The sequence below is a fragment of the Ochotona curzoniae genome, unplaced genomic scaffold, assembly GCF_017591425.1.
Source record: "Ochotona curzoniae isolate NIBS_2020 unplaced genomic scaffold, NIBS_Ocur_1.0 contig_4514, whole genome shotgun sequence".
In the NCBI taxonomy this organism is placed as follows: Eukaryota; Metazoa; Chordata; class Mammalia; order Lagomorpha; family Ochotonidae; genus Ochotona; species Ochotona curzoniae.
In genome coordinates, this window is record NW_024466312.1 from 3,096,476 (window position 1) to 3,123,615 (window position 27,140).

A 27,140-nucleotide genomic window follows, 5' to 3' on the forward strand; every position below is an offset into this window, starting at 1 on the left:
GGACTTAGTATTTACAAACATACTACCTCCCCTTCTAGAAGACAAAGGGAAATCTTTCATCCCAAAGGGGAGGGAGGAGCTCCAAAGAAGGAAGGCCATAAACAAAGAAATATTCCTATTAAAACCACTGGTTATCTTACCTCTAGGATACACTTCATTGAACTGATAAGCAAAATACCATGTACCAAAGTCTGTGTGCATTTCTGTGCTGCCACCGCCTATGTGGCTTCCTCCTTCATGATGTTTTATGAGCCTGCACAGCTACAGAAGCAAAGCAGACACTCAGGAAATGCTGTGAAGTAAATGAATCAGTGTGCAAATTCACAAAATAACACAGTGGAAGAGCAACAAAATCCCACTTAAACATATGACCTGTTGCGTGGAGTCATTTGTTTAATTGCCTCACTGCACTTTAGTGTGCATCTGTGCCTTCCATATGAATATTTAATCATCCCTCTACATTCACACCAAAAGATTTCTTAATGACTTACCACATGCAAGACACCATGTTAGGTATCAGAAAACAAAGGGCAAGAAAAGAAGGCAACAAGTTAAGGATCCAATAGCAAGCTTTCCCCCTCACAAAGTCAAAAGAGAAAAGGCAGGCAAAATACAGGAAGAAGTCAAACAAGGAGTAGTAGCAGTCAGAAGGTGGACTAGCAGGACATTCAAGGGAAGAAGGGATGTCTTTCAAAGGTAATTAGAAAAGAAGGGCATTGCCAGTGGGGGTGGGGGAGAAAGCCCAAGCAAAGATACTCTGGAAGGCAAGTAGTTATAAAGTAGACAAATAGATTATTATCAATGAGAAAAAACAAGTCAGTCAACTCATTATTACACTTCTGAGGACAAAGTTAACAGGGTGCCTGCCTAGCCGGCATCCTCTCAGGCAGTCCAGCTGTTTTCTGGAAAGTAGGGTGTCTGCCTCTGGAGCAGACCCGAGCCTTGCAGCCTGATTGAAAGAAACAGGTACAGTCAGAAAGTAAACACAGAGCTCAAGCTCAAGCCTGGCTTGTGGTGTGTTTTATGGTCCACAGCGCTCTGTTGCCTTCGCAACAGAATGCCATTATCTGTTGTGGCTGACTCACATTCCTAAACTCCACAAATGTCTTCCATTTTGTAGCACTCTAGCAGCAGGCTCTCCAGCCCTCTCACGGGTATCAGAGCTGGGTTTTGAGAAGGGCAGGGGAACTCCAGGATAAAAATCTCAAGCACAAAGTCTGGAGAGTAAGTGTTCCTAGAAAACCAACCAGAGTGACATCTTACATCATAACCTTGAAAAGACACGCAGGGCCACTTGTGCTGGACTGTCCTGGCTGAGGTTGAGGGAGGGGTGCAGAAGCCCCACTTATCAGTGGGCTTTTCAACTGAATGTGAGGTCATGTGCTGAAACCAGCAGAAGCATCAGTTTCTACTTTGAGAGGGGATCTGACACCTGGAGATGCAGCAGGAAAAGATGAGAATCATAAAGACACCAATTCTGACAATACTAGCTAATAGGCTAATCAGAAAATTACTATCTCTGGACTTTTAATCATGTCAGAAAAATTAGCTCTTATCTGCTTTGTTTATTTGCATTGTTAGATTCTTTTGTGATGCTAAGAAAATTGTACTTAGCCAATTCACTGTCTCCAGAGATAGGTTGTTTAGACTTGGAATGTTATTTATACACCTGAACCTGTAGCAAGCATAGAAAAGTAGAGCTAAGAATGTTACAGGATGGTATTTTGGTCTTTTTATCCTTGCCTTTGAATTTCCATAAGCCCTGCTAAGCCTCAGAAAATTTGACAATACAGCATATTTATAACTAATGGACATAAATTTGGGTTATAAAACTTATATGAAAAATGCATTATCCTTAACAATTGGAGTACTTCACTACTATAAAGCATGTTCTGGTCTTGGGTTTCATGACTGCAATAAATAATTTACACTCTCATTACCATTCTGGGTTGACCCTCAATAGTAGATGCAATGAAGATACGCATCTCTTTAAAAAGTCAGACTCTTAGAAATAAAGTATGGTGGAGATAGATCAGGAATTCTAGAACAATGATGATAATTCCATGGCTGGCACCATGACATGACAGGTAAATCTACAACCGGGGGCATTGGTATGTCATATAGTCACCACTTTGAGTTTCGGCTGCTCTACCTTCTATGTTCCTTGCTGGTTTGCCAGGGAAAACAGCAAAGGAGCCCAAACACTTGCACAGCCACACCCATGTGGGAGACCAGGAGGATGCTTTTGAATCCTTGCTTCTGACTGACCCTGCTCTAGCCTTTGTGGCTATTTGGGGACTGAACCAGTGATGAAACAAGCTCTCTGAAACTCTGCCCTTCAAATAAACAGAACAAAACTTTTTTTTTTTTTTCAAGAAGGAAAAGTAAAGGACTTCTCCAAATGCAGACTTGAGAAAAGCTCAAAGACAACAAGTCTAGACTCTGCAGAAGGACTCCTCCGTGCTGTGTGGGTAAGGAAACAGCGATTAGAGCCTGACTCCTGCCCAGTCTATTCCAGCAGTCTTTTCCTGGGTTCACCAATCACAGATCACTGCACCTATTTAACTCAGGTGGCTGAGCACACTGCCTCTTCCAACAGGTGCTAATTTTCACATGGAAATTTGGGAAATAAATGAGTTTGCCTTCCAGGGACAGTTATCCAGGGTAAGTGCTGTCCATGCTTTCTGAACCTAAGAGTCCTTACTTCAAGACAGCCCATCTGCCTCTAGACATAGAGAAGATTTTGGATGTAATAGTCACAACCAAAGAAAATGCATGGATTGTTCTCAGAAAAGCTTCTGCTCCCCATCAGACAAGGTGATTCATTACATCCACAGCCATTTCAGCATGTCCTCCGATCTCACACCACGGGACACTGCTGTGGAGGGAGTTTGCAATATTGACTTAGAGAGGCCCACAATTTGGATTGTGCCAGATCCAGGGTGAGACACAGCTCAAGGCATCTGGACTCCATCCCAGCAGTTCTTGCTTCCAACATGCAGCTCTCCAGGCACCCTGCACCTGGGAGACCTCCAGCATTGATCTAAAGGAAACGCTACTCCTCAGACCTCTGGGAGAAGAAACTCCAGCCTCTCATCGTTGTCAGCTCAAAGGTTATCAGCCAGGACCCTGCATTTCTGACTCTCTGCAGGTATTCAAAGGCCTTGGAAGTCTGTGACTCAAGCTCTTTATCCTCTTCCTGTACTTAGCAAAGCTTTGAACTACACTGGAGGCTGTAAGTCCAAGGACTGGTGCCCTCAGCCTTCTAAGATAAACATAGTGATTTTAATATAAAGCAAAGTCTTATTTCTCAAAGTACATAGGGCAACACAATTGTAGCTCTTCTGAAGCATCCAATTTTCTCAAATTTTCCATTTGGATGCTTTGTGCTGAGCCCATCCTTAGTGACCCCAGGAGTCATTATCAAAATACAGCAGATGTTTATTTGGATAATGGTGCTGACTCAGTATTCTAGAGGGAACACTCTTACGTGGAGAAGAGCTGCAGTCAACATTGTGCATGCCAGCATCTACTCACCCAGTGGGAGGCAGACTGAGAATCACTGGAAAAATTGCACCAGCTTGAGGCTAGCTTCGTGGCATAGCAAGTGAAGCCACAATCTGCAGCCCTGAAACCCCTCATCTCAGCTGCTTCACTTCAGAACCAACTCCTTGCTAATAGCGTGGGAAATGCAGCAAAAGACGACCTGAGTCTGGACTCCTTTCACCCACGTCATAGACCCAAATACAGTGCTTGACTCTTGTCATAGCTTGATGCAGCAATGTGTAGAGTGAGCCAGTGGATGGGAGAGCTCACTTTCTCTCCCTCTCTCTGTCTCCCTCTCTTTCTCTCTGTCTGTGTGCAACTCTGGCTTTCAAACAAATAAATAATCTCCCCAAAAAGAAACCACACCAGCTCTACTGTAAGGTGATGATAACTGTGCATGTACATGTTCATGTGCAGGTGCATGTTTGTAATTTGTTTCTTTCAGAGAAATAGAAGCTCTCATTTTGTAAGTCATTCTCTTTGGTTGCTTTTTTTTCCCCCAGCACAATATATAAACCTGTCTCATTCCAAGCAGGTCAAAGCGTCTCACAGACATTACCTCAGCAGGTCTGCCTGCTCAGGCGTTATTGTTTCCAGAATCAATGTCTCGCTGCAATATCTAACAGAACCCTTGAAGGCTAACCAAATGAGTTCCACCACTTGATAGCCTACAGATACTATGATTAGACTCAGAGGTGAAAGTTTAAGGAAGGGGTTTCTTTCTTTCTCATTCCTGCCATCTGGTCTGAATTTGACTCCAGGGAGAAGCAAGCCTGCAGGTGAAAGCTTAGAGTATGGCTGGTCTTTGTAGTTGCCTCCTGTCCCTTTCTAGACAATGGGACCTGGATTTACATGCATTTGCATATACTATGCAACCAGCAGGATCCTCTCAGTGCCCACTTAGAGTTAAGATAATTTAGCTATTTTTAAAATGTCAATTCTAAGCACCTTTTCCTCCCTCATTTTCTTGTGTGGTGTCTTACCATTGCTTTTTCCAGGTACCACAATGGCATTTGCTTTGTGAGAGACAAAAGTAAGTATTCACTTTTTGAATATGTGTTGAATTAGAGAGAAGTCCCCTCTGGGAAAAGGTGATCCCTTCCTCAGAGTTGCATGAAATGGGAATGGAGTGGATCCCAGGTCTCTAATCCCTCCGGGGTTTGAAAACCCTTCTAGGTGTGCAAAGTAGAGCTCAGAAGCCCTAACAACTCAAGAGCTTCACTGGAAAGGGAACTTGGCACAGCATATTGTGAATTACTGCAAAGCCAAGCCCTGGGACAGATCTCTCCCCTGTTTTCCAAAACATCTATATCATCCTTTTTTACTTCTATAAAGTTATTATCAATATTTTTTTAGGAAATAGAAAAAGGGATACAACCAGAGTAGGGATAAGGAGAAATATGTGTCTGTTTTTAAACTGGTGGCATCTGGGGTTGGGTGGAAAGTAAGATTTTTAGAACAAAGCATGGTTTTATCAGGCTTTGTTTCTACAGAGTCTGAAACTAGAAACTGTTAGATCTTGTTAAAGGATTACGTGCTTTTTAATTGTTTTTAATTTTTTTAAAGTAACATATAGTCCTCTCCAGGGTTCCCATTTTGTCCTGGTCTCTCAGCTCAGGTTTCCTATAAAGTCAGCGGTGTTTTTCTGGAAAAAGAAATGGAGGTTCTTTGGTCTTCAACTTCCACTGAATCCAAATTATAACTGCTCCATCATTCTCAGGGTTCTTCAGATGACGTTCTGTCAGGGGTCACAGATTCTGGGCCCAAAAGCCACACGGGATTGATTTCTGGCAGACAGCTCTTATACTCCTCACTTTTGGCACCTTCTGGAACCCTGAGACCATACTGCATTTCCCAATGAAACAGCACTAGAGCCCTTTCCTGAGACTCTTCATAAGTTCTCCAAATGCAAGAAATTGTTAGCTTGCAATGGTTTACAGTCTCCCCACGACCTCCCTTAACTCTTTGTATTTCCCAAACTGAACCTATACTAAAGGTATGGTTCCAAGGTCTATGCTGAATGGGAAAGCTGCATCTGACCTCACAGTAGCTAGTGAACCAGACTGTCCCACACTAACACACCCAATGTGTTTACTGTACAAACCCTTCTGAATGTCCATGCAATGTGCTTCCCAATCTACTTTCCAAACAATATATCCTGAACCCCAGTTTTTGTGGCTGATCCTATGCATATGTTACTACAGTTTATCCTCACAGAAATAGCATAAAGGAGATGTCATCATCCTTCTATGGATGAAACATGGCCCCATTTCACTCATGAAGCAGCATTGCCAGGATTTGAGCTCATGTCTGTCCATCTCCCACCCATATCCTCTTTTTCACTAACTGTACAACCTCCCTCTAAAAAAGCAAGCAGAGAGTTGGGCAAACCCAGACATACCCACTCTCCACTACTCCAGCAACGGTCTGCCCTAGCCTGTCATTTGAGAACAGAAGTTGAATATTGCCTGTACAGATTCTTCCTCCCAAAATGGAGCAAAACCAGACTGCATTTTACTGACTCTATGCAGATATGCTGGGTTGCCCCAGAGCCAGAGGTGGCTCTGCTGAAGTGGCTTAAAGAATGCTCCTTAGCTAAAGTCTGCTGTTGCAAATTTCCAAAGCAAAGTCTTTGTCTATAGTTCTCCTGCAGCAGATACAATTAAAGAATTCAGTTTTGCAAATCACAGAAACTGGATGCAGATCTGCCTCCTGAGGAGGTTGACTCTGCTTTTGTTGTTCTATTGTTATTTCCCTGACTCTGAGAAATGAAATCACATTGAGAAAACTCATTGTATTCCAAATAATGATTTCAGCCTGCTTGGAAATATTTTACTATAGCCAATTAATCCAAAGTCTTAAATGTCAGAAAAGATATCTTTTTAACTTTCAGTAGAGGATTTGTACTTATTACCAGGCTTTGTTTTTTTTTTTTTACTTTTCTTCTTTAAAAAAAAATTGCTTTGTTATTATTTCAAAGGCAGAATTATAGAGAAGAGAAAGAGACAGAGCGATCTTTTATCCACTTATTCACTCCCCAAAACGATGTAGCCACCAGAGCAGAGCTGGTCTAAAGTAAGGAATCAGGAGCTTCATCTGGGTCTCCCACGTGGATGCAGGGGCCCAAGAACCAGCTTTGTCCTCTGCTTTCCTAGGCCATAAGCAAAAAGCAAGATCAGAAGTGGAACAGTTAGGACACAAACTGGTACCCACATGGAAGTAGGGGTCCAATCTACTACACCACATGCTGACTCTCTAATCTTTCTTCTAACCAGTTCAGAACTTTACACTCCTGCAGAGAGCTCCAGGTGGAGGAAGAGGTGCTTCACAAGTGTGCTGAATGATCAGGTGCGACTTGAGTCTTGGGGTCCTAGGATGAAGTTAGGACTGACAGTTCACATGTAAGTTCCTTGTTGGTTTGCAGTGTTCAAGGCCCTCCTTCAGTTAATGATGACATAATGTTCTCAAAGGAATCTTAATGACTTGTAAGTGGGCTTCAGCCAGCCTATGGGCTACATGTCTGTGGTAGCTACTTACTGGTCACCCAGGACCCGAGGTTTCTGGTAAATAAACCCCACAAAACATAATGAACATCAAGATGTTATTATATACAGAGGAGCTAAATGGTGTGTCATGAGTTTTATGTTTAGGGACCCTGCAGAGCTAGCAACATTGCTACCTACATTGAATGAGGTGATTTTAGTAAGTGATTGATTTGTAACTGTAAAAGCAGGATAAGGACACTTTAAGGTAAGGGAGGAAGGTGGAGAGACTGTAGGAGATCGATTTGCTGATGTCTAGCAACTGTATCCACAATACTGTATTGGGGGTTGGTTTAAGAAAAAGTGGAGGGGAGAGGAGTGAAGGGGAGGGCAAGAGAGGGAGGGAGAGTGGGAACGGAGAAAAGAAGGAGGAAACGGGGAAGGGAAGGGAAGGGAAGGGAAGGGAAGGAAAGGGAAGAGAAAAGAAAAAGGAAGGTGGGAAAGAGGTAGAAGAGATGAATTTCAGCCTCCAAATCACGACCCAAATGCTTGTAACAATAATGACTAAGCAGGGCTGAGGCCAGGAGTCTGGAACTCCATCTGGGTTTCCTAAATAAGTGGCAGGGATTCAAGTAATTGAGTCATCCTCTGCTGTCTCCCAGTGTGCATATCAACAGGATGTTGGAATCAAAAACAGAGCTGGGACTCCAACCCAGGTACTTTAATATGGGATATAGGTGTCCCAAGGAGTGGCTTACCCATTGTATCAAACAGCTAGCCCCACAACATCTCTTTAATGAAGACAGGTGTTTTGACCATTCTAGACACTGTCTGGGTGATTCGTCCTAGACTGAATTGCCGTGCTCACAAGTTTAGATGCATAGGTTCATTTAACCTTTATAGCAATCCTATAACATTATTTTTATTGCAAATGAGGAAGTTGCTGATGAATAAGGTTAAGTCACACATCTATTTTCCAGCTAGAAAGAGGTGGAGTCAAATCCATGCAGTCATTCAAGGGGACAGAGAGAAACTGAAGCTGTGTGAATGCAATTTGGTTTTCTGACTCATGATCAAATTAGCTGCTTTACAGACCCCGGAAGAAGGGCTCAGGGAAAAGAGAGATAACCTCTAGATCCTGGTGACCTCTGGGGTTTTTGAGAGCAAAACTCTGAGGCCAGCAACAGAAAACCCTCAGCTGCCCCACACTCCATCACGGCAACTCTGAGAGAAGCCAGAGGATGGTGCTACTTGGCTCTCAAGCCTTCCTGCTTCTTTGGTGTTCCCTCCCATCTGCAGCTACCCTGCCTTACAGTTAACCCTACTTTCCTGAAGACCAAAGTTGGGGAATTAAGCTGACACTGCCAACAGCCTTTGCTTTGCTCACACTCCAAAGCAAGACTTCATAGTTGTGGTGCTTCTTTTGGTTTATTGAAACAGATGCTAAGACAGAGTTAAATGCAAGGCTAATGCTTATTAGAGCAATGAAATCCTAAGAGAATACCTTTCCTTCATGAAAATGTAACCAAGGGGCCCAGTACAGTAGTAGGCTAGTGGCTAAGATCCTCACCTTGCACGTGCTGGGATCCCATATGGGTGCTGATTCTAATCCTGGCAGCTCCACTTCCCATCCAGCTCCCTGCCTGTTACCTGGCAAAGCAGTCAAGGACAGCTCAACACCTTGGGACCCTGCACCTGCATGGGAGAAGGAGAAAAGGCTTTGGGCTCCTGGCTTCAGTTTGGATTGGCTCTTGCCATTGCAGACACTTGGGGAATGAATCTCTTGTCTCTCCTCCTCTCTGTGTATCTGATTTTCCAATACAAATAAACAGAATCTTGAAAAGAAATGTAAGCAAAATATCAGAGCTGGAATTGTGGTGCAGCATGGTCAGCACCTGTATCAGAGTACTGGTTTCAGTCCTGGCTCCTCTGCTTCTAATCCAGCTCCTGCTATTTCACCTGGGAGGCAGTGAGTGATGACCGAGTACTTGGAGTTCCTGGCTCCTTGCTCCACATAGGCTCATCCCTGGCTGCTTCAGGGACTAAGGGAGTAAACCAATATGTGGAATATAAATGCTCTCTCTTTCTTTCTCACCATTTAAATGAATTGTTTTTTTAAATGTTAAGATTGTCACAGTTCTACAAGGAATAACCCACCTTAAATTCCATTCATCTTCAAAGAGAAATTATTTCCTTGTAAAAGCCCTGGGAGAGATGTGGGGTGAAAAGATACAGTTTAGTGTCCTTGCGGTTTATGAGTGCTGTTTTTACAATTAAATTCAGACATTCAGAAATTGAGATGACTCCTTGTGGCAATCTTAATTTCAAGTCTTCTGGAATCTACCTTCTGCTGAACTACTTCTCTGGTCTTTTGAAAACAGACCATTATTTCTAGCCTAAAACTCTTCAGTCAAGCAGAAATCAGCATTATACAGAACACATACACTATTATACTGAATATCAATATTTATAGAGCATGAAATATCTCAATGGCCAGTACTTCTTACTGAAAGGTCATTTAGAACCTTATCATATTTAAATGTCTTCATTAATGTGTAATACTTGTGCATTTTCATGGGGTACAGTGCATTGTATCAACAAATTCACAGCATCAACTAAGCCAGGCAACTAGTTTGTCATTTCTTCATTTTTTGTTAGGTTAGTGACTCCCAGCTTGACTCCCAGCTCTTTATGCACCATGTTAATACGTGACCATCGACTGCAGTCACCCAGGGGCTCTAGCTGCTTCTTGTGCGTTGTATTTTGGTCTTTGATACCCCATCGTCCTTAACTCACCCCCCTCACCCCTGGTAACCCACAAACTCTCCCTTCTTTCTTAATCACTAGAACTTTTTTCGTATCTTTCAATTTGTTCATCCAAAAGTGGATGGAAGTAGACTTGATGATGTTCTGTTTAGTTCTGATAATTTAAGAATCTCTGATGTCTATAATACTTCTCTAACATTGCAATCTTATGTAATACTTTCAAAGGCGGGAGAAATACTTCCATCACACCCATATAAAAATAATAAAATCAGTTTTTCTTTTTGCTGAAGGAGTGAGTCGAGTGATATTGGAGATTTCCTATGTTAAAATCTATAGTACTGTTGAACATCTTTTCATTTGATGGTTGTTTATAGCACTTGTCTACTTTCCTGCTGCACTGTAGCATTTTTGGTTTGTATTTATTGAACTTTTCACTTAGTGGAGCCATTAGACCTTTGATTATAGTGTGTATAAAATGAGTTATCTTAGAATTAAAAATAAAATAATGAGTTAAGTCTGTTGAAATCAACTTATTTTGTAGAAGGAAAAATCCTATATTGTTCTCATCCATTAAAAAAATTCATGGCTGACAACCCTAAAAGAAAATATAGATTCATATAAGAAAAACATTACAAATTTACTCTGACCAGAGTTTCAAATACAGAAATGAAAAATCTCAAGAGCCAGAGAAGGGATTAATAGTGTGGCACAGTGCGTTAAATAGGTGTATGCAGAGTTGGCATCCTACATGAGTACCTATTCGAGACCCATCTCCGCTTCCAATCTGGTTCTTTGTTAATGCATCAGAGAAAGCAGCAGAAGATGGCCTAAATATTTGGACCCCTAACATCCAAGTGGGAGACCCGAATAGAGCTCCAAGTCCCCAACTTCAGCCTGGCCTTATTCTGGCTGCTGCAGCCACTTGGATCAGAGGATGGAAGATCTCTCACTCTTCTGCTCCCTTCTCTCCCTTCATAAAATAAATGAATGACTCTTTTAAAATGCCAGAGAAAACTTCTTCATGATTACATTAGCTGAAGAACAAACAGAAGTAAAGGATGTATGAAGGGACAAAATCCAAATGTGGCCCAATCATAACAAATAGGGGGGATTTAGCAGCTTGTTTTTTCAGGTTGTCTGAGACCCCAAATATAGGTTGGAACCGCATGAAACAAGGACCTCAGGACCCACATTCAGGCAAATTTCTTTATAGCCACATTTCAGACGAGAAGGATAGACAGTAGAATGACATTTTGGCAACTAAAGTTTTCTCAGTGGTGATGGTACCTTAGCTTGGGGTAACAGGTCAGGGCCATAATAATTTCGCCCTTCTCATTCTTTATTCCTTTATTTTCCTGCAAATATTTCCACTTACCTGCAAAGTGAAATATACTGATGAAAATCACTTCGTCAATACAGACAGTACTATTTAAGTTATTTTGTTTATGAGTGTTATGGATTCGGAAAGGTGACTAAGGAAAAACCGACCCGTGCGTGTGTGTGTATACAGTTATCCTTTGGTGTCCACTGAGAACTGGTTCTGGGAAACCCACCAGAAAAATCAGAATCAGTCCCTTCTATAAAATGACATGGTGTTTACCAATCACCCCCCACACATCCTCCAGTATATTTTAAATTATCTCTAGGTTACCTATAATACCCAATGCAAGATAAATGTTATGTCAGTGTCATTATCTTGTGCTGTTTAGGGAATAACAACAATAGAAGTCTTTACAAACCTAATTGTGTTTTTTAAAGATTATTGATGAGATTACAGTCTTTTCATAGTGGTCGAAATACAATTTGTACTCTATACTTGCTTTAAGATTTATTTATTATTATTGGAAAGGCAGCTCATATTTAGAGAGAAGGAGGACAGAGAGAAAGATCTTCCATCTGCTAGTTTCCCAGTGGCCACAATGAAAAGAGCTAATCCAATCGGAAGCCCATAGCCAGTAGCTTTTTCTAGCTCTCCCACATGGGTGCAGGGTCCCAAGGCTTTGGTTCATCCTCCACTGTCTTTCTAACCCACAAGCAGAGAACTGGATGGGAAGTGAAGTAGTTGGAACATGAACAAGTGCCCATTTGGAATCCTGGTGCTTGCAAGGTAGGGATTTAGCCATTGAACTATCATACAGGGCCCACATACAATTGTTTTTGCCCATGGATGCAGAAGTCTAGACTTGGAGGGCCAGCCATATATGATTATCAGCTCCTGCTGAAACCAAGACTTCTCTGATGGGCACAGATGCTCACTTGGATTATGATTATTGAGCAGCCAGCGAGTTTAAGGATGAGAATCTCCCTTTACAGTCATGATTTGACTTCATCATCCCATACCACAGAGTGCATGCTTGCAAGAAAATCTCCAGGTTGCTTTTTGTGTCACCAAACAAGCTTTTCTGCAGATTCTGCTCTATCTCCTAGAAACCTAGAGTAAATATTGTTCTGATATCACACAATACATACCGTGGAACCCTGCAGCTTGTAATATAATAGTGCACTTCCAAGCAAAGCAAAGAGCACGCAAGGGAAACTGATCTGGTTAAAGCTACAAATCCCTGTAAGTAAATTAGCTTGCTTACCCTACAAGAAATGAGTTTATTTTTTTTCAATGATTCCTTTCTTTTAATAAAGACTATCTACCCTTGTATATTGAGGACTGCTTAGTCACGCACATAAGCTCGGGGCTGTGAAATCTGAGTTGAGCTTGGCTAGTGAACATCAGAGATGGCTTACAACACAGCTTCTCTCTGTAACTGAACTTGAAGCAATCTCCTCTGAGCTCTCTATTTAACCTTGTCTGATGAGCCCGATTTCAGCAAGAATTCTACTACATAAATATAGTGGGAGTCCTCCATTCCTGATAACTGTTTACCCTGGCCTGCCTTCAGCAAGAATTCTGGTAAATTCTTCTTTGCAAGAATGTTCCGGCCTTAATGTCTGCTCTTAGTGATTTTCCACATCCTGATCACCTCAGTTTGGCTATAAATCCACAGCTGTCTTGATCTATCACAGTTAACACTGATCTTTTTCCTCTATTGCAATAATCTTGATACCTATTACAATAGTCCAAAGTGAACTCTTCCTTATTTTCCTAACAAGTATCAAAATAAAATTTTAAATTGTGGTCAGGGTATGTTATTACAACAAAGTATTCACTATTCTAACTCATACCAGTTGTTGACCTGGTTTCATGGCTTCTCAATTATGGAAACGAATAGTGATGGAGTACTGGGGTCTATCATATACAGATGTGGGGGAATCATGTAACACGCATCCCTGCTTTCAGACGAAAGATGGATTCCCAATGAAACTGTTGGAGAAGTGTAGACAATGGAATGCTGGACTGTTTGACATTGTCTGTACCAACAATGCCAAGGTACACTTAAATAAGAGACTGATAGAATTATGATTCCTTATGAAGGACTCCATGATTGTAGTAAACTGAGGAAAACCTGTCAGGGAGTGGGAGTTTGGGGGTGGGGGATCCAAGCCTATACGAAATTGTACCACATAATTCAGAATTCAAAATAAAAATATATTTTAAAAAGAAGAAAGTATTCACAACTTTTCTGAAGTTTTATACTTTGGCTTCAGCCATAAGTAGTAAAATATGAGCTGCTGTCTGGGACCCCAAGTCTCTGAAACCCTTATGGCAGTTATACTTAATGTACCCCCTGCTCTTTCCTTACTCTCACTTCTTTGGGGCTGAGGGGAAGCTGTGTCTTACTTAAAACTACTGTTGGCATGAGAACATTCCAGAGGAGTAAAGCTGGAGATATGGAGATAAGAAGCACAGCTCCACTTCAGACTTCAGGGAGACAAGCAAGGATCCCTTTGCCACGATAAAAGGAGGGGATTCCTGCACCAAGTGGACACCCAAGACATATCCCCAGACACCAAGGAGAAGGCGACATGGGTGCTTTGGAATGAGAAGAGTTGACAGAAAACTTTTGAGGCTGTGGAGGCAGAGACTAGAATAAAGCTGAGGGAAAGTCAAGAGGAAAAAAAAAAATACTTGAGGAAACAAAAGCTAGACATAACAAGGAGGGGAAGTGACAGCATGGAGCCTCAGGATAACATCTAGCAGACCTCCAGCAAAGACAAGCTCACGATTACATTTATGTTGTCATTCTACATCCTTTCCTAAAGCCAAGAGGTTGCTCTCCAAGCTGATGGAAGAAGGAATTTTAGGCGTGTTTATTCACCGGCTTGTACACATGCAACATTATGTTGAGTTAGCTATTCCTCAGCCATTTATGTATAACCAGTGGTGGGATACCAAGTAGTTTACTGCAGAACAGTATTCTATTGTAAATCAATGTAAAAAAAATGGGGACAATTTTTTTTTTCTTTTCTTTGCCATCTAAGAGTATAAAATTACTAAACTACATATTTGACAGTTGACATGATCCTAAAACAAAAACCTTCTTTCTCTGTTCATTCTATAGCTTAACCGAGAGCATTCCCACAAGCATCCCACACCTTGCTTCCACTTTGCTAGTTTGAAATGATGTTATAAGTTGTCCTTGGCCTTCTCAGTGCACTGAAATGTCTCTCTAAATAACATGAAGGTAAAACCAGACTCTGACGAAGATGCATGGTGGGAGATGTGAGAATAGAAGTGGATCAACGTCACTCAGCCAATCTCTTCTCACTGCTCTCTGAGAGGATCTACGAATCAAAGCACGGAAGGTTGCAGCATTGCCACACCTGTGCAGGGAGGTACTCTGTAGGATTTGTTCTGTACAAATTCTCTCCGTTTTGCCACATTCTTTCTCCAGAGAGAGCTTTTGTTTGAGGGCCGTGTTACTCCAGCTCACTCACTTGCTGGCTTCCACGAGGCTGAGTCAACAGAAGGTGCTTTGTTCAAGGAGAGAGGCCGTCTATAAAACCAGAGTCATTCAAACTCTGCCTCTAATCTGATTAAATTGTAAACACATGCAGAACTTCAAAAGTAAGCTATTCTGAAAAGCAACAGATAGATTGGTGATAAATAATTTGAAGGAGACTGGGAACTCTACGGGAACAGCAAGCTACATCACAGGCCAGCTAGTTTAACTAAGGTGACCAGGGAAACAGATGGCTAAAAGCATCCCTGGAGTCAAGGAAAGCTTCAAAACCAGGCCTCAGAGGTGGGCATTTAGCCTGGTATCTCAGATGTTGATGCTGCTCATGCCACCAATATATCACTCAGGAGTAGCTGGGTTCTGCCCCCAGCCTTCTGTTAATGCAGACTTTAAAAGGCAGTAGTGATTACTCAACTAGTTGGGTTTTGACCATCTTTAGGGGAGTCTTGGTTTGAGCTGAAAGCTCCTGGCTCCAGCCTAGCCCAATCCTGGCAATTGCAGACAGTGAAGGGGTGAAGAGAACCAACAAACGGAAACCCTATCTCTTTCTTTCTATTTCCATCTTTGCTGTGTATCTCTCTCTCTCTCCCTCATGAACAAAGAAATATATCAAAAGAATGTTTTCAAAAGACATATCTACTTGAAAGGCAGAGTTATAAGGAGAGGGGGACACATCACACACAGAGAGCTTTTACTAGTCCACTCTCTAAATGGCTACAAAAGCTGGGGATGGGTCATGTTTAAGCCAGTAGCTAGGAACTTCTGGGTCTCCCACATGGAAGCAGAGGCCCTAGTATCTCCCCTGCTTTTCGTAGGCCATTAACTGGCAGTTTGATTGGAAGTGGAGCAACGGGGTCTAAACTAGTGCCCACGTGGAATGTTGACATTGTAGAGTGCCGTGTTACGGGCTACGCTGCAAAGCTGGACCCTGAAAAAAAATTTTTTTTTTAACTAGGCGTCAAAAACTCAGTCCTATCTAGATTTAATTGAATCAGATTATGGAACAATTTATGCCCCAAGCATGAGTAAAACGGTAGACTCAGCAGCTAGAAATAGATGAAAGTTAACAACTTAAAAGAAAAAAGAAATTTTACAACTTAGAGTAAAACCAAACAAGGTAGGCAATTTAAAAGAGAATGCAAGGAAAAAGAAAATTAAAGCCAAATGCAGACATGAATCAAGCCATGCAGATCATCACAGTTAGCATGAATAGACTAAATGGTCATATTAATAGGCGGATATTGTTAAATGATATGCGTTGGCTCGCATAGTTAGGCCTTATTTTCATGTAAGAGACCTACATTGAATTCCCAGCTGCTGGTTTTGGCCTGATCTAACCCTGGCTATTGGACCTGTACTTCATATTATATTCTTTTAAGAAAATGGCTTAAAATGAATCTAATACCTAATTAAAAGCTAGAATGTGAATAAAGCTCTTAAACAAAAATGGGTGTAAATCTTAGCAATGGTTGCTCAGATCTGAAAACACATAAGCAAAAAAAAAAAAAAAGGAAAAAAAATTAGAAATAAGAAAATGTAAAGTTTCTTCTTCTGGTAAGACTAATATTTAGAACACTTAACACCCAAAATATAGAATGAAAGAAAATATTTTAAAGCATGTATGTGAGGGGTAATTGTCCTAGAATAGATGCAGAATGATTTCAACTTAATAATTAGAAGAAAAATAAATCAATTGAAAATCAGCAAAGGATCTGAACACTTGTCCAAAGTACATATACAAGTGACCAGTAAGCATATTAACTAATACTGTTATCAACACTCAGGGGAATGCAAACATACATAATTTCATACCTGCTAGGTTGACTACCACATATTTGTGCATAAATTCATATGTGTGTATATATGCATACATATATATTTAAAAGACATGGGTAATAAGTATTGAAGAATATATGCAGAAATTAGAATTCTTATCCATTTCTGATTAGAATGTTAAACGGTGCTACTAAAGAAAACAATCTAGTTTCTCCCAGTTACAGTTGACTCAATATATACCTAACAGAAACAGAAATATATATTCACAAAAACAATTGATGAATAAATATTAATCACAAATAGCATTAATCACAATAGTCATAAAGTAGAAACAACATTACCCACCAGTTGATGAGCACATAAATGAAATGTGTAATATGCAAACAATGCCATATTAGGCCATACAAAGGAGTAAGGTACTGATGATGCATGCATGAAAACACTATACTAAGCAAAGGAAACAAGTCAAAAAAGACCACATATTGCAAATGTGATTCCTCTTACATGAAATGTCCAGAAGAGGCAAATCTCTTTCCATAAAAAGTGGTTGACACAGGTAAGACACAATGAGAAGTGTTTGCTAGGGGTTTCTTCAAAAGGGGATGAAAAGGTTGTAAAATTAATTTGGGGTGGTGGTTATACAACCCTTTAATCATATTAAAACCTACTGAATTGTACACTTTAAGGGAGTAAATTGTGTGGTATGTGAAGTATTTCTCAGTAAAGCTGCTTTTTAAAATTGTTTTTCCTGATTCAGGAAAGTAACCCAACATTAATACAGAGCAGTCTTTCTCACCACTCAACTTCACATTCCTCAGTTCACTCAGAATTTCTGCTCCACTGGATGCCCAAACAATACAGCCAGTCACCTGTGTGAGAATTCTGGTTTACTCCCCAGATGTGGGGTCTTGGGAAAGTTCCTTAACTTCTCTGTGCTTTAGTCCCCTTAACAGTAAAATGCAGATAATAAAAATGTACACCCCTAAGGAATTTATGGGTAATTAAGGATATAACATATAGCACATTCTAAAGACAGTGTTCATCACATAATAAAATACTATATAAATATCATTTAATTATTCATTCACTTCCTTTTCTTAGCACTAACCTGAATTCCCCTACCATGAGGACATGTCCATTTTTATGTCCTATCTCTTGTCCACGGTGATGGATTCAAAGACTGACCCATGAGTCAGGCCTGTGAAAGCTAATGATGCAATTCTCGGACTTGGGTCTAGCCGTTGCTGATGGGGTAGTGTACTTCCTCATTTCAGAGAAAGTATTAGCCTCCAGAGGTCCTGACAGTTGCAAGGAGGCTTGATGATGTAGTTGCTCCAACACAAATCCAAGAATCATTTCCCCCTGCAAATCTTTCCACACCATCACTACACATGTACTCCATTAACCCCTCTTGATGCACAATCCCAAAACAACCTCTAGATCTCATAACTCTAAGGTTGACACATCCCAGTTTGTCCAGGATAATCTAGACTGATACAAGTTGACCAGCATATATCATGAGTATTGCCCATTGAGCCTTACTTCTCAATTACACCCGGTATGTTATTTGTTTAATTATCATCCGGTTTCTTTGTTGGACGAAGTAAGCGTTATAGAAATTGGAGACCATAACTACATTAGCCACTGTTTGTTCCCAGCAATCTAGCACTGTGCTGCCATAAAACAGTTATTTATCAAGAATCTGCCTAATAAATGAATAAATCAATTTATGGATGTTGTGAGACAGTAGGTTAATCTGCTTTTCTGAACCTCCATATACCACAGGGGAGTCCATGAAATCAAGTACTACCTCTGATTTCAAAGTAACTTCCCGCTAACATACATGGGAAGCAACAGATAAAGGTTCCAAGTGCTGGAGCCCCTGAAGCCTGCGTGGAAGACACAATTTCTGGTTCCTGGTTTGGGCTTGGTCCAGTCCTGGCAGTTTTGGGCGTTTGAGATGTGAACCAGCATTCAAAAAATCTGACTGCCTTTCCATCTCTGTCACTCTGCCTTCCAAAGAAACAAGTGAACTTTTGAAAACTGACACTTAACGAAAACAAATGGTTTGAAATCTTCATCACATCCTGTACTAGCTCAAGTGCTTTTTGCTTTGAAAATCATCACACCTAAAAACCGTCCCTGGCATTACATTTTTAAGCTTCTTTCAAAATGTGCTGGAAGAGGAAGCACGTGATAGGCTGCTTGCACAGCAAATTCCTTCAGTTAACAGTATCTGCTCCTCTGAAAATCTGAGCATGGAAATATCCTATTTTCTTGTCCTCAGAGAGACCCAATGTCTTAAATCTCAGGGTACCAAGTTCGGTAAAGAATTTTTTTCTAGTGTAGATGGGAAACAGGGAAAAATTCTCAGATCCCAGCATACCCATGAGAACACCTTTTTGCAAAACCACTGTGACTAAAGTTGTGCATATTCCCTGTTTTCCTCACCTGATTTGCCGGCCTTTGTTGCACTCCCCGACAGGCCTCTCAGCTTCCATTCAGTACTGAAAGCTTTATCAGATTCTTAAGGCATCTATTTTGCCAGGATACTTTTTTTTTCCATAGATGTGAGAGATACTTTGCCAAAAAGTTCAAAGAGAGTTTCCATTTTCCAAAACTGGAATCACAGCTCAAACGATGAAAAGGACAAATGTGGATGGTCTCTGCAAATTTCCATATGCATTGGAATCAAAGCACGACAGGGAGGAAAAGGCAGTTATCAGAAGACCTTTGGCACACATGTAATCAAGTTAGCAACGCCCCAGAGGCCAACACGGTCAGATGTAAAAGGCATACTGTGTGCTCCATAGTTCAGCAAAGTTACTTTCAAGTTCCCAGGGGAGGCAACCAATGTTCAGAATTCCAGCTCTGCTCTAGGAGAAAACATGAGAAAAAGATGGAAAATGTCCCATGAGGAGAGTAAACATACTTAGTAAGGGTGGTAAAACCACAGGAATATTAATTGAGCCAAATCAAATGTTAGCTTGTCAGTAAAACAAGAACATTTTTCACTTTTGGGAGAAAATAAAGTAGGCTTTCCTTCCCAAGCTGCTTTCTATCTTCCCGCTCTCTCCATTTTTCACTACTGAGTCTCAGGGTCCCAAGATTGAAAAATGAGAAATCACACTTTCAATGCTGCTTGTTTAAACATCCAAAGAAGGAAAAACCAGAGGCCAACTGCTAAAGTCGGACCTTAGGAAGAGCTGTCCTCCTCCCCGAGTGCTAAGCTGGGAACTGGCTTTGTCATTTCCTTCCATCCTTTCCAGCCATGACTGGAAAGAGAATTTAGAATCCTGACTCTTTAGCCAGATGGAGAAGTCTTTTCTCAATCTCCTCAATATTGCTTCGCACGTAATGCTTTCCCTTTCTTTCCTGTTCTTTAATTTCCCCATGCACCTCCTGGGTAATTTATTCACAAACTGTCAACTACCTTCTTTTGCAGTGGTACATGTCCAACTACAAAACCAAATCAGGGTGTGGGGAGAAGGGAATATGTTTCCAGAATTAGGAAGGTGTCTTCAGGGTTCTGGCTCTTCTACACTAGAGCGGGAACATTAATTGGACTTTCTGTTGGGGACCTCTGAAAAATGCTATCAAGGAATTATCCTCCTGATATAAGGAAACTTGAAGTCATTCTTTGTCAGGCTGTTATGTTCGCTCTCAAAACAAAAAACGAGCAGCACTTCGGTTGTATACGGTTAAGATGCTGGCTGAGATGTCTGTAACCCCCATCAATTCCCAGCTCTGGATTTGGATTTCAGCTTCCTGCTGATGCAAGCCTTGAGAAAAAGTGGGTCCTGGTTCAAGTAGCTCTGTCTCCACCAGCCTACCAGGACCGAGTTCCTGGATCTCAGTTGTAGTCCAGATCAATCCTAGCCATTTTGTTTCTCTACCTGCCTCTTCAACAATGCACTTTTCCTTAACATCATAACCATCAGTTTTCTTCCCATCATACTAATTACCACCACATTGCTGTAACTGACATTTAACAGAAATAGGTTCCCAAACACTTGGGGCATCTTCCATTACTTTTCCTGGACCATCAGCAGAGAATTGTTCAGAAGTGAAATAGCCGGGACGTGAACTGGCACCCATATGGGATGCTGGCATCGTAGGCAGTGGCTTAATTCAGTGTGCTCCAACACGGGTTCCCCTATAATTCATTTCTAACTCAAGGGAATCATGGCCACTTGGCAAAATGGCAACCTCCACATCTGAGAAAGAAACGTAAAGGATGAACCTGGAGCATAGAAACGCAATACATCCTGACAGACGTGCATGACACTACTTAAATTTCATCTTTGTTAAAAACAGAATTAAACTGTGCTCTACTTCAGCTTTGGTGTCTAACTACCAGCTTATGGAAAGCACATAAATTAAGAAACATGTTAAAAAAGCCTGCCAATGGCACAACGACAGAATCCAGATTGTGAGGAGTGATTCAAACATCAACCCTGAAAACCTGGGCGATTTTGGGCTTGTACCATTTTAAGTGTCTGCTTCCCAAGGTCGGCTTCCTTAAGATTCGCATACCCTTCAGGTTCAGATTTTGTTGTCTGCTGATCTGCTATAATTTTGTAACCCTGTTCCTATCAATCTGCTGTCATGGTGCCATCCCTGACAGCCCTTTCCACCAACCCGTAGCAGCCCCTCCTCTTCATCCCCACCCACCTACCAATCTCCTGTGGCTCCAACAATTAAAGTTGGATGAATATCTCACTACACTAAATATAATATATATATAATAAACTATAAGACTATAACTATATACTTAAATACATTCCTATAAATAAACACATAATGAATTTTGCATGCAAGTAAACACCTTCCATAATAAAAAGGAAAGGCCAGGCCAGGCACGATAGTGTAGTGGTTAAGGTCCTCGCCTTGCACACACCAGGATCCCATATGGGCACCGGTTCTAATCCAGGCGGCCCCGCTTCCCATCCACCTCCCTGCTTGTGACCTGGGAAAGCAGTTGAGGATGGCCCAAGGCTTTGGGACCCTGCTTCTGGGTGGGAGACTTGGAGGAGGTTCCTGGCAACTGGCTTCGGATAGGCATAGCATCGGCGGTTGTGCTCACTTGTCCGCTCCATCTCGCCTTCTCTCTGTATATCTGACTTTCCAATAAAAGTAAATAAATCTTTTAAAAAAATAAAAATAAAAAGGAAAGGCCTTCAAGAGGCTCAATACCCCTTGTTAGACAAACTTTTTCCCTGTATGAAGTGTAGCACTATTTCACACCTTTTAAGTATAGACACACTTTCCCAAAGGGAAATATGATTCAGAAATTATTTCATTCAAAGATTATTTGATTACTAGGTTGATTATTCCAGAAGGCATTTTGATTCTGTACAATGTAAAATAAAGCTTGAAATAGACAACTGTGTTGAGGACAGGAATAATTTGGCTGATTCCTTGTGAGGAGTCGGGGACAGGTGCTGTCTGTTGTACATCTTTCAAGCAGGCTAGAGGCAGGAACTGGACTCAGAGACCACCGCAAGACAAGGCAATGCACAGAAGAAGATCCACAGTAGGTGTGAACCAGCGTGGTCAGAGAGAGCCGGCAGTCAGGCTAGGAAATCCAATGTCTGCCTTAGTCCACTGGTCAGAATCAGGACTCAGATAGCAAGCTACAGATTCAATGCAAAATTCAAAAAGAGGTCTCTGCTAATTGCCTTCCATGGAATTTATGTGTTTAATTTTATTTTTATTTATTTGGAGGCAGATATTGAGACACACACACACACATACACACACACACGGAGTGTTTCCATCTGCTCATTCCCCAAACGCCTGCTTCATCCAAGGATGGACCAGGGCCAAAGCTGGGAGCCAGGAGAAGTCTTGCCCATGGGAAGCTAGAATCAATTACTGCTTTGGCAGGAAGCTGGAATCAAGGAGCAGAGCTAGGAGTTGAAGACACAGTCTCTGACTGGGGATGCCCATGTCTTGAACACTAAGCTTAATGACTATTCCTAAGCTCTGTGGTTTTCTGTCCTCTCAGCCACAGCATTTGCTATGTGCATCAAAATGATCTCTTTCCAGTTTGTCTCCTACTGGATGGTGGAAATCAAAAGCTACTGCTCTCTGCCATCCCTACTCACTGCCTGTTGTCGATTGTGTGAGGGATTCCCAAAAGAAGGAAAAGGAAATGACAGACAGCAGTTAGGTTTGGTATTTTGCTTTTCAACTCCAGTTTGAAAACTGCAGTCATTGGAATAATACTTGAATTCTGAAGTATGGCATGAATTCAGTTTCCCCTAAATACACACACACACACACACACACACGGAGGCACAGTAGTTGGTTAGAAAGAGGGGGTGGGATGAGGGAGTAAAGTAGAGAACAAGGAGGGAAGAATAGAAGAACTTGGTTGAAAATAGCAACAGTCATATCTGTGGCTTTGCCATCCCCCTTGCTCCACAGCCTCACCCAAGGGCGTCACCCCAAAACCATGCCCCAGCTACATGCAAAGTTGAGTCAATTCTATGACAACACCAATTTTAAAGCTGTGCATTGGAATAGACAAAGATAGGAAGGGAAACACAAAAGTCAACTTGCCACGTGAAACTGGCACAATTACAAGTTTACTGGGTTTTTTCCACTTTCTTTAACATAATAATAGTGCTCCTTGACTTGACAACAAATATTCTAAACGATGGTGCTCAACTGAAAACGGCAATCTCTGATGAAGTAGCAGTAAGGCTTGAGTGATTGATAAATGATTCTAAGGGTTGTTCTTCCCAGAAAGCCTCTTACACTGAACTAATAAATCCCTTTTAGTAGACTTCATGAAATAACATGAATAGAGGAGAGCTACTTCAGGGCAGGCTATTTCCCAAAAAGTCCTTCTTATCTCTAGGGGAATGTTTATTCTTCATTTTTGCAGGAAGATAAAATTTATTTTTTCTCCCAACATCTCTGGCATAGATAGTAAACATATTTCAATCAGAATTTACAGTAAGCTATTTTTTTTGAAAATAATATATAAATGGAAATTTTCTTCAAAAGAAATGATTTTGTAATATTCTGACTTTACCAGAAATTTGATCGCCTGTTTAACGAAAGCACGTGAACTATGAAATCACACACAGTGGACATTCAAGAGACAGAGTCCAAACGTCTGAATTTTTGCTTTTGTCCAAATCTACAGTAACTCCTCTCCAGGGAATTCTCTAATAAAAATAAAAAGAAAGAAAAATCATTAACTTTTCATTTCTTCATTGTAGCTCTTTCTTAATTAACACGATGCATTATATAATAAATCTAATGGGACTGTTTAAAAGTTTTAACTTCTTGTCGCCAGTCCCTGAAGAGTCATTCTCTTGTTTAACATTAACTTCTCTTAGGAAAGTATTGTGATAACTCAACACTATGTTTTATATAAAGAAGCATTTGATAGGTTTTATCTGAGTTTAAATTGAAAAAAGAAAGCAGCTTTTTGTCATCTTTTGGCTGAATTGTCATCACTCAGATTTCTGATGTACTAAGCAAGAATCAGACTGACCTGAGCATTGACTTTGTTGAGAAATTCAAAAGACGTTTCAGCCTGAAGCACATGTTCTGCCTCCATGACTAGCTCTCAAAACCAACCCATTTCTCTGTCAAAAACCAAAACAATGATGAAAAGAAATGAGAGGAAAACCCCATTAACCTTTCCAAATGCCTATAATCTTGACTTTGAGCATTCCTTTGACTAAGACCACTGCTTATCCAAGTTCTTCCTCCAACAATGCCAGGACTATCTGGAGATCTAATACGGACTAGATCACCAAAAGCAAAGATGTCTTGCTGTCTAATTTATTTCTTTTTACCTAAACGGCAGAGAGAAACTGATACAGCACCTGTCCAGTGATTGGCTCCTCCAAATGCCTGCCATGGTAACAACTGGCTAGGCCAGTGTCTGCAGTTTGGAACCTAACCTAGGTCATAGTGTGGGTGTTTGAAAACCCAATGCTTGAGCCCTACTGCTACTTCCCGGAGTTTGCATCAACAGGAATTGGAGCCAGGAGCTCAAGCTAGGCATTGAACCCAGGTATTCCCAAGTGGGATACAGGTGTCTTAGCCACTAAGCTGAACACAAACCCCTTACTTTTTAAGATACAGATTTTTAAAAATTTATTTCTTTTTACTTGAAAAAAATTTAGAGATGAAGATATAGATAGATAGATAGATAGATAGATAGATAGATAGATAGATAGATCCTCCATCCATCGATTCACTCCCTAAATGGCCACAATAGCTAAAGCTGAGCCAGTCCAAAACTGGGAACCAGGAGCTTTTTCTGAGTCTCTCATGTGGATGCAGGGACTCAAGGCTTTGGACCATCTTCTGCTGCTTTCCCAGGTCATTGGCAGGAACCTGGATTGGAACCAGAGCAGTCTGGACTAGAACTGGCACCCATACGGGATGCCAGCACTGCAGGTGGAGGATTAACCTGATACACTATTACACCAACCCCATATGGGGAATTTCTACTTCTACTATTACATGTACCTGTATTTGTTTTAATGTGAAAATAATGTGGGTTTTTTTTTTAACCAATGGTCTTTAAGCAAATTTGAAACTTCAGGGAAATATCATGTATTTATCTTTTGAAATTTACTTCTGCATATGCTGGGAAACCTGAAATTAAGGCATTAAAGTACTTCATCAGACTAAAATAGAAATGTGTTCTTGATAAGAAAATGTATATTTCGAATTGATTTTTTGTCAGCTAACAAGTTGGTATAAATTGATTTATGAAAAGATCTGGGAACTGTCCTAATAAGAAGTCAGGGTAAAGAAATGCAAAGAGAAGAAATTTAAGTAGCAAAGATGCAGGAAAGTCAGGTAGAGGGGCTGATCCATTACCCAAGGAGTGTCCAGTTGGAAGAGAACAATAGCAAGTGGCAAGCTAGAAGATCAAAGGGATCATTATGAAGTGGGAGATTTCTGCTGGAGGAATGAAGGAGGCAGAAATGTATCCCACATCTTCTGTTTGTCAAGCACACCCCCACTGTATTGCCAGGAATGAAAACATAAACATCTGCTCCCAGCCTGACCCCTGCACTGACCTGGGTGGTGGCTGGTGGAGGCTCTTTCTCATGGTTCTCTGGAGCCACGAAGCAGAAACAGTCAACTCGGAGATTCTCAGCCACACCCACATGTTCTCCGGTTGGCAGCAGAGGTCATTTCCGAGACAGCAGCGATGTTATGTGTTGGGTTATGAACACTGAGGTACAGCAAATGAGCAGCAGCTATAAAAGTGACAATCATTTTCACAAATTAGAACAAAGTAACTCCAAGCAATTAATGACTTTCTTCACCTGCAGACCCACTAGCCCAAAAGATGAGTAAGGGAGCGTGTCTGTAAGTTGGGTTCCAGAATGGGTCTCAAGTGTCTGAGAGACACACTTTTTAAAGTATTGTGGGGAGTAAATGCACACACACAAAAGCAATACTGTACTGGCAAACCTGATATTTCCTAGAATTTCTACAAAACAGCATTGTTAACTCGCTATGGAGGGCATAACGCACCTTTCTAAAGAGAAACAGATGTGAATCTGCTTGTTACACTCTTTATCTCCCAGAGAGTGCTTCACTTTCAAGAGGAGGTTCTTTTGGAAGACAAATCACTGCTTGACATCAAGAATGACCACATACTTAGCAGTCTCTCTGTTCATCATTGAATTGTAATCTTGAAAATAAGGACTAATCGATGTACTTTTGTCATGTCTCCCAGTGTCGGTGCTCTGTAGAAGCCAATCCAAAGATCTCCAGTCCATCTGCAATAATACAAAGGATCTCTTAGGAAATGTCATCCAATTCTTAAAACCCAGTTACTTTAAAAGTTATTCAAAAGAAATATCCCCATTTTGACGTAAAAGATAATTGTCAGGGACCCTGACATCTGCAACACCCACACCCCATAGGGGCATCAAATCAAGTCTCAGTTGCTCCACTTCCAATCCACCTCCCTGCTGATGTGTTCCTGGATCATGTATGTGCAACACCAGCTTCTTTTCCCAACTCCAGCATCAGCAGGCACTTCCCTAGGCTGTCCTCTGGCTTCCTGAGCTCACAGTCTCAGATCATTGTTCTTTCCCCCTAGGTAAACAAGTTTTCTTATTTCCTTTCCTTCATGCTCAGTTACTTGAGAGAAAAAGAAACATGCTCCTGAGTGGGTACAGTGACTCCAGGAATGAGGATGCTGGGAGAGCCCTAAACACAAGGTTCTTACAGGAGTGTTTCCATAGCAGGTGCCTTAAAATGCAGAATCGCAGGCTCAAGATCTCCCATCTAGTAGTGGACCACAGTGAGTTACTGGTCACCAAAGAGAAAAATCCCGACTTCTTGTCTCAAGGCTGGAAACTCACAGGAGAGAGACTTAGCCTATCCAGTTAATTCACCTGCAACCCTTATCAGAAAGTTCAGATTTGGTACAGGCTCCTGACTCCACTCCCCTCCAGTGTAGACCCTGGAAGCTCTGGGTAAAGTTCCCAACTTCCTGCCTCAGCCTGGCCCCAGTGTTATTTTGGGACTCATCTGCGGAATGAGCCAACAGCTGGTGTCTCCCTCCATCTACCTCTGAAATAAGAAAATAATAACCGAATAGTGATGCATTTTTTGTTTTAAAAAAGGAGGAGCACTGGCCTGCTGAGAAGGACTAGCTTCCTTCCGGGTTCCAGGTGAGTCAGCTCAGTGCCCTGCTGTGACTGCCCCTTCCTCA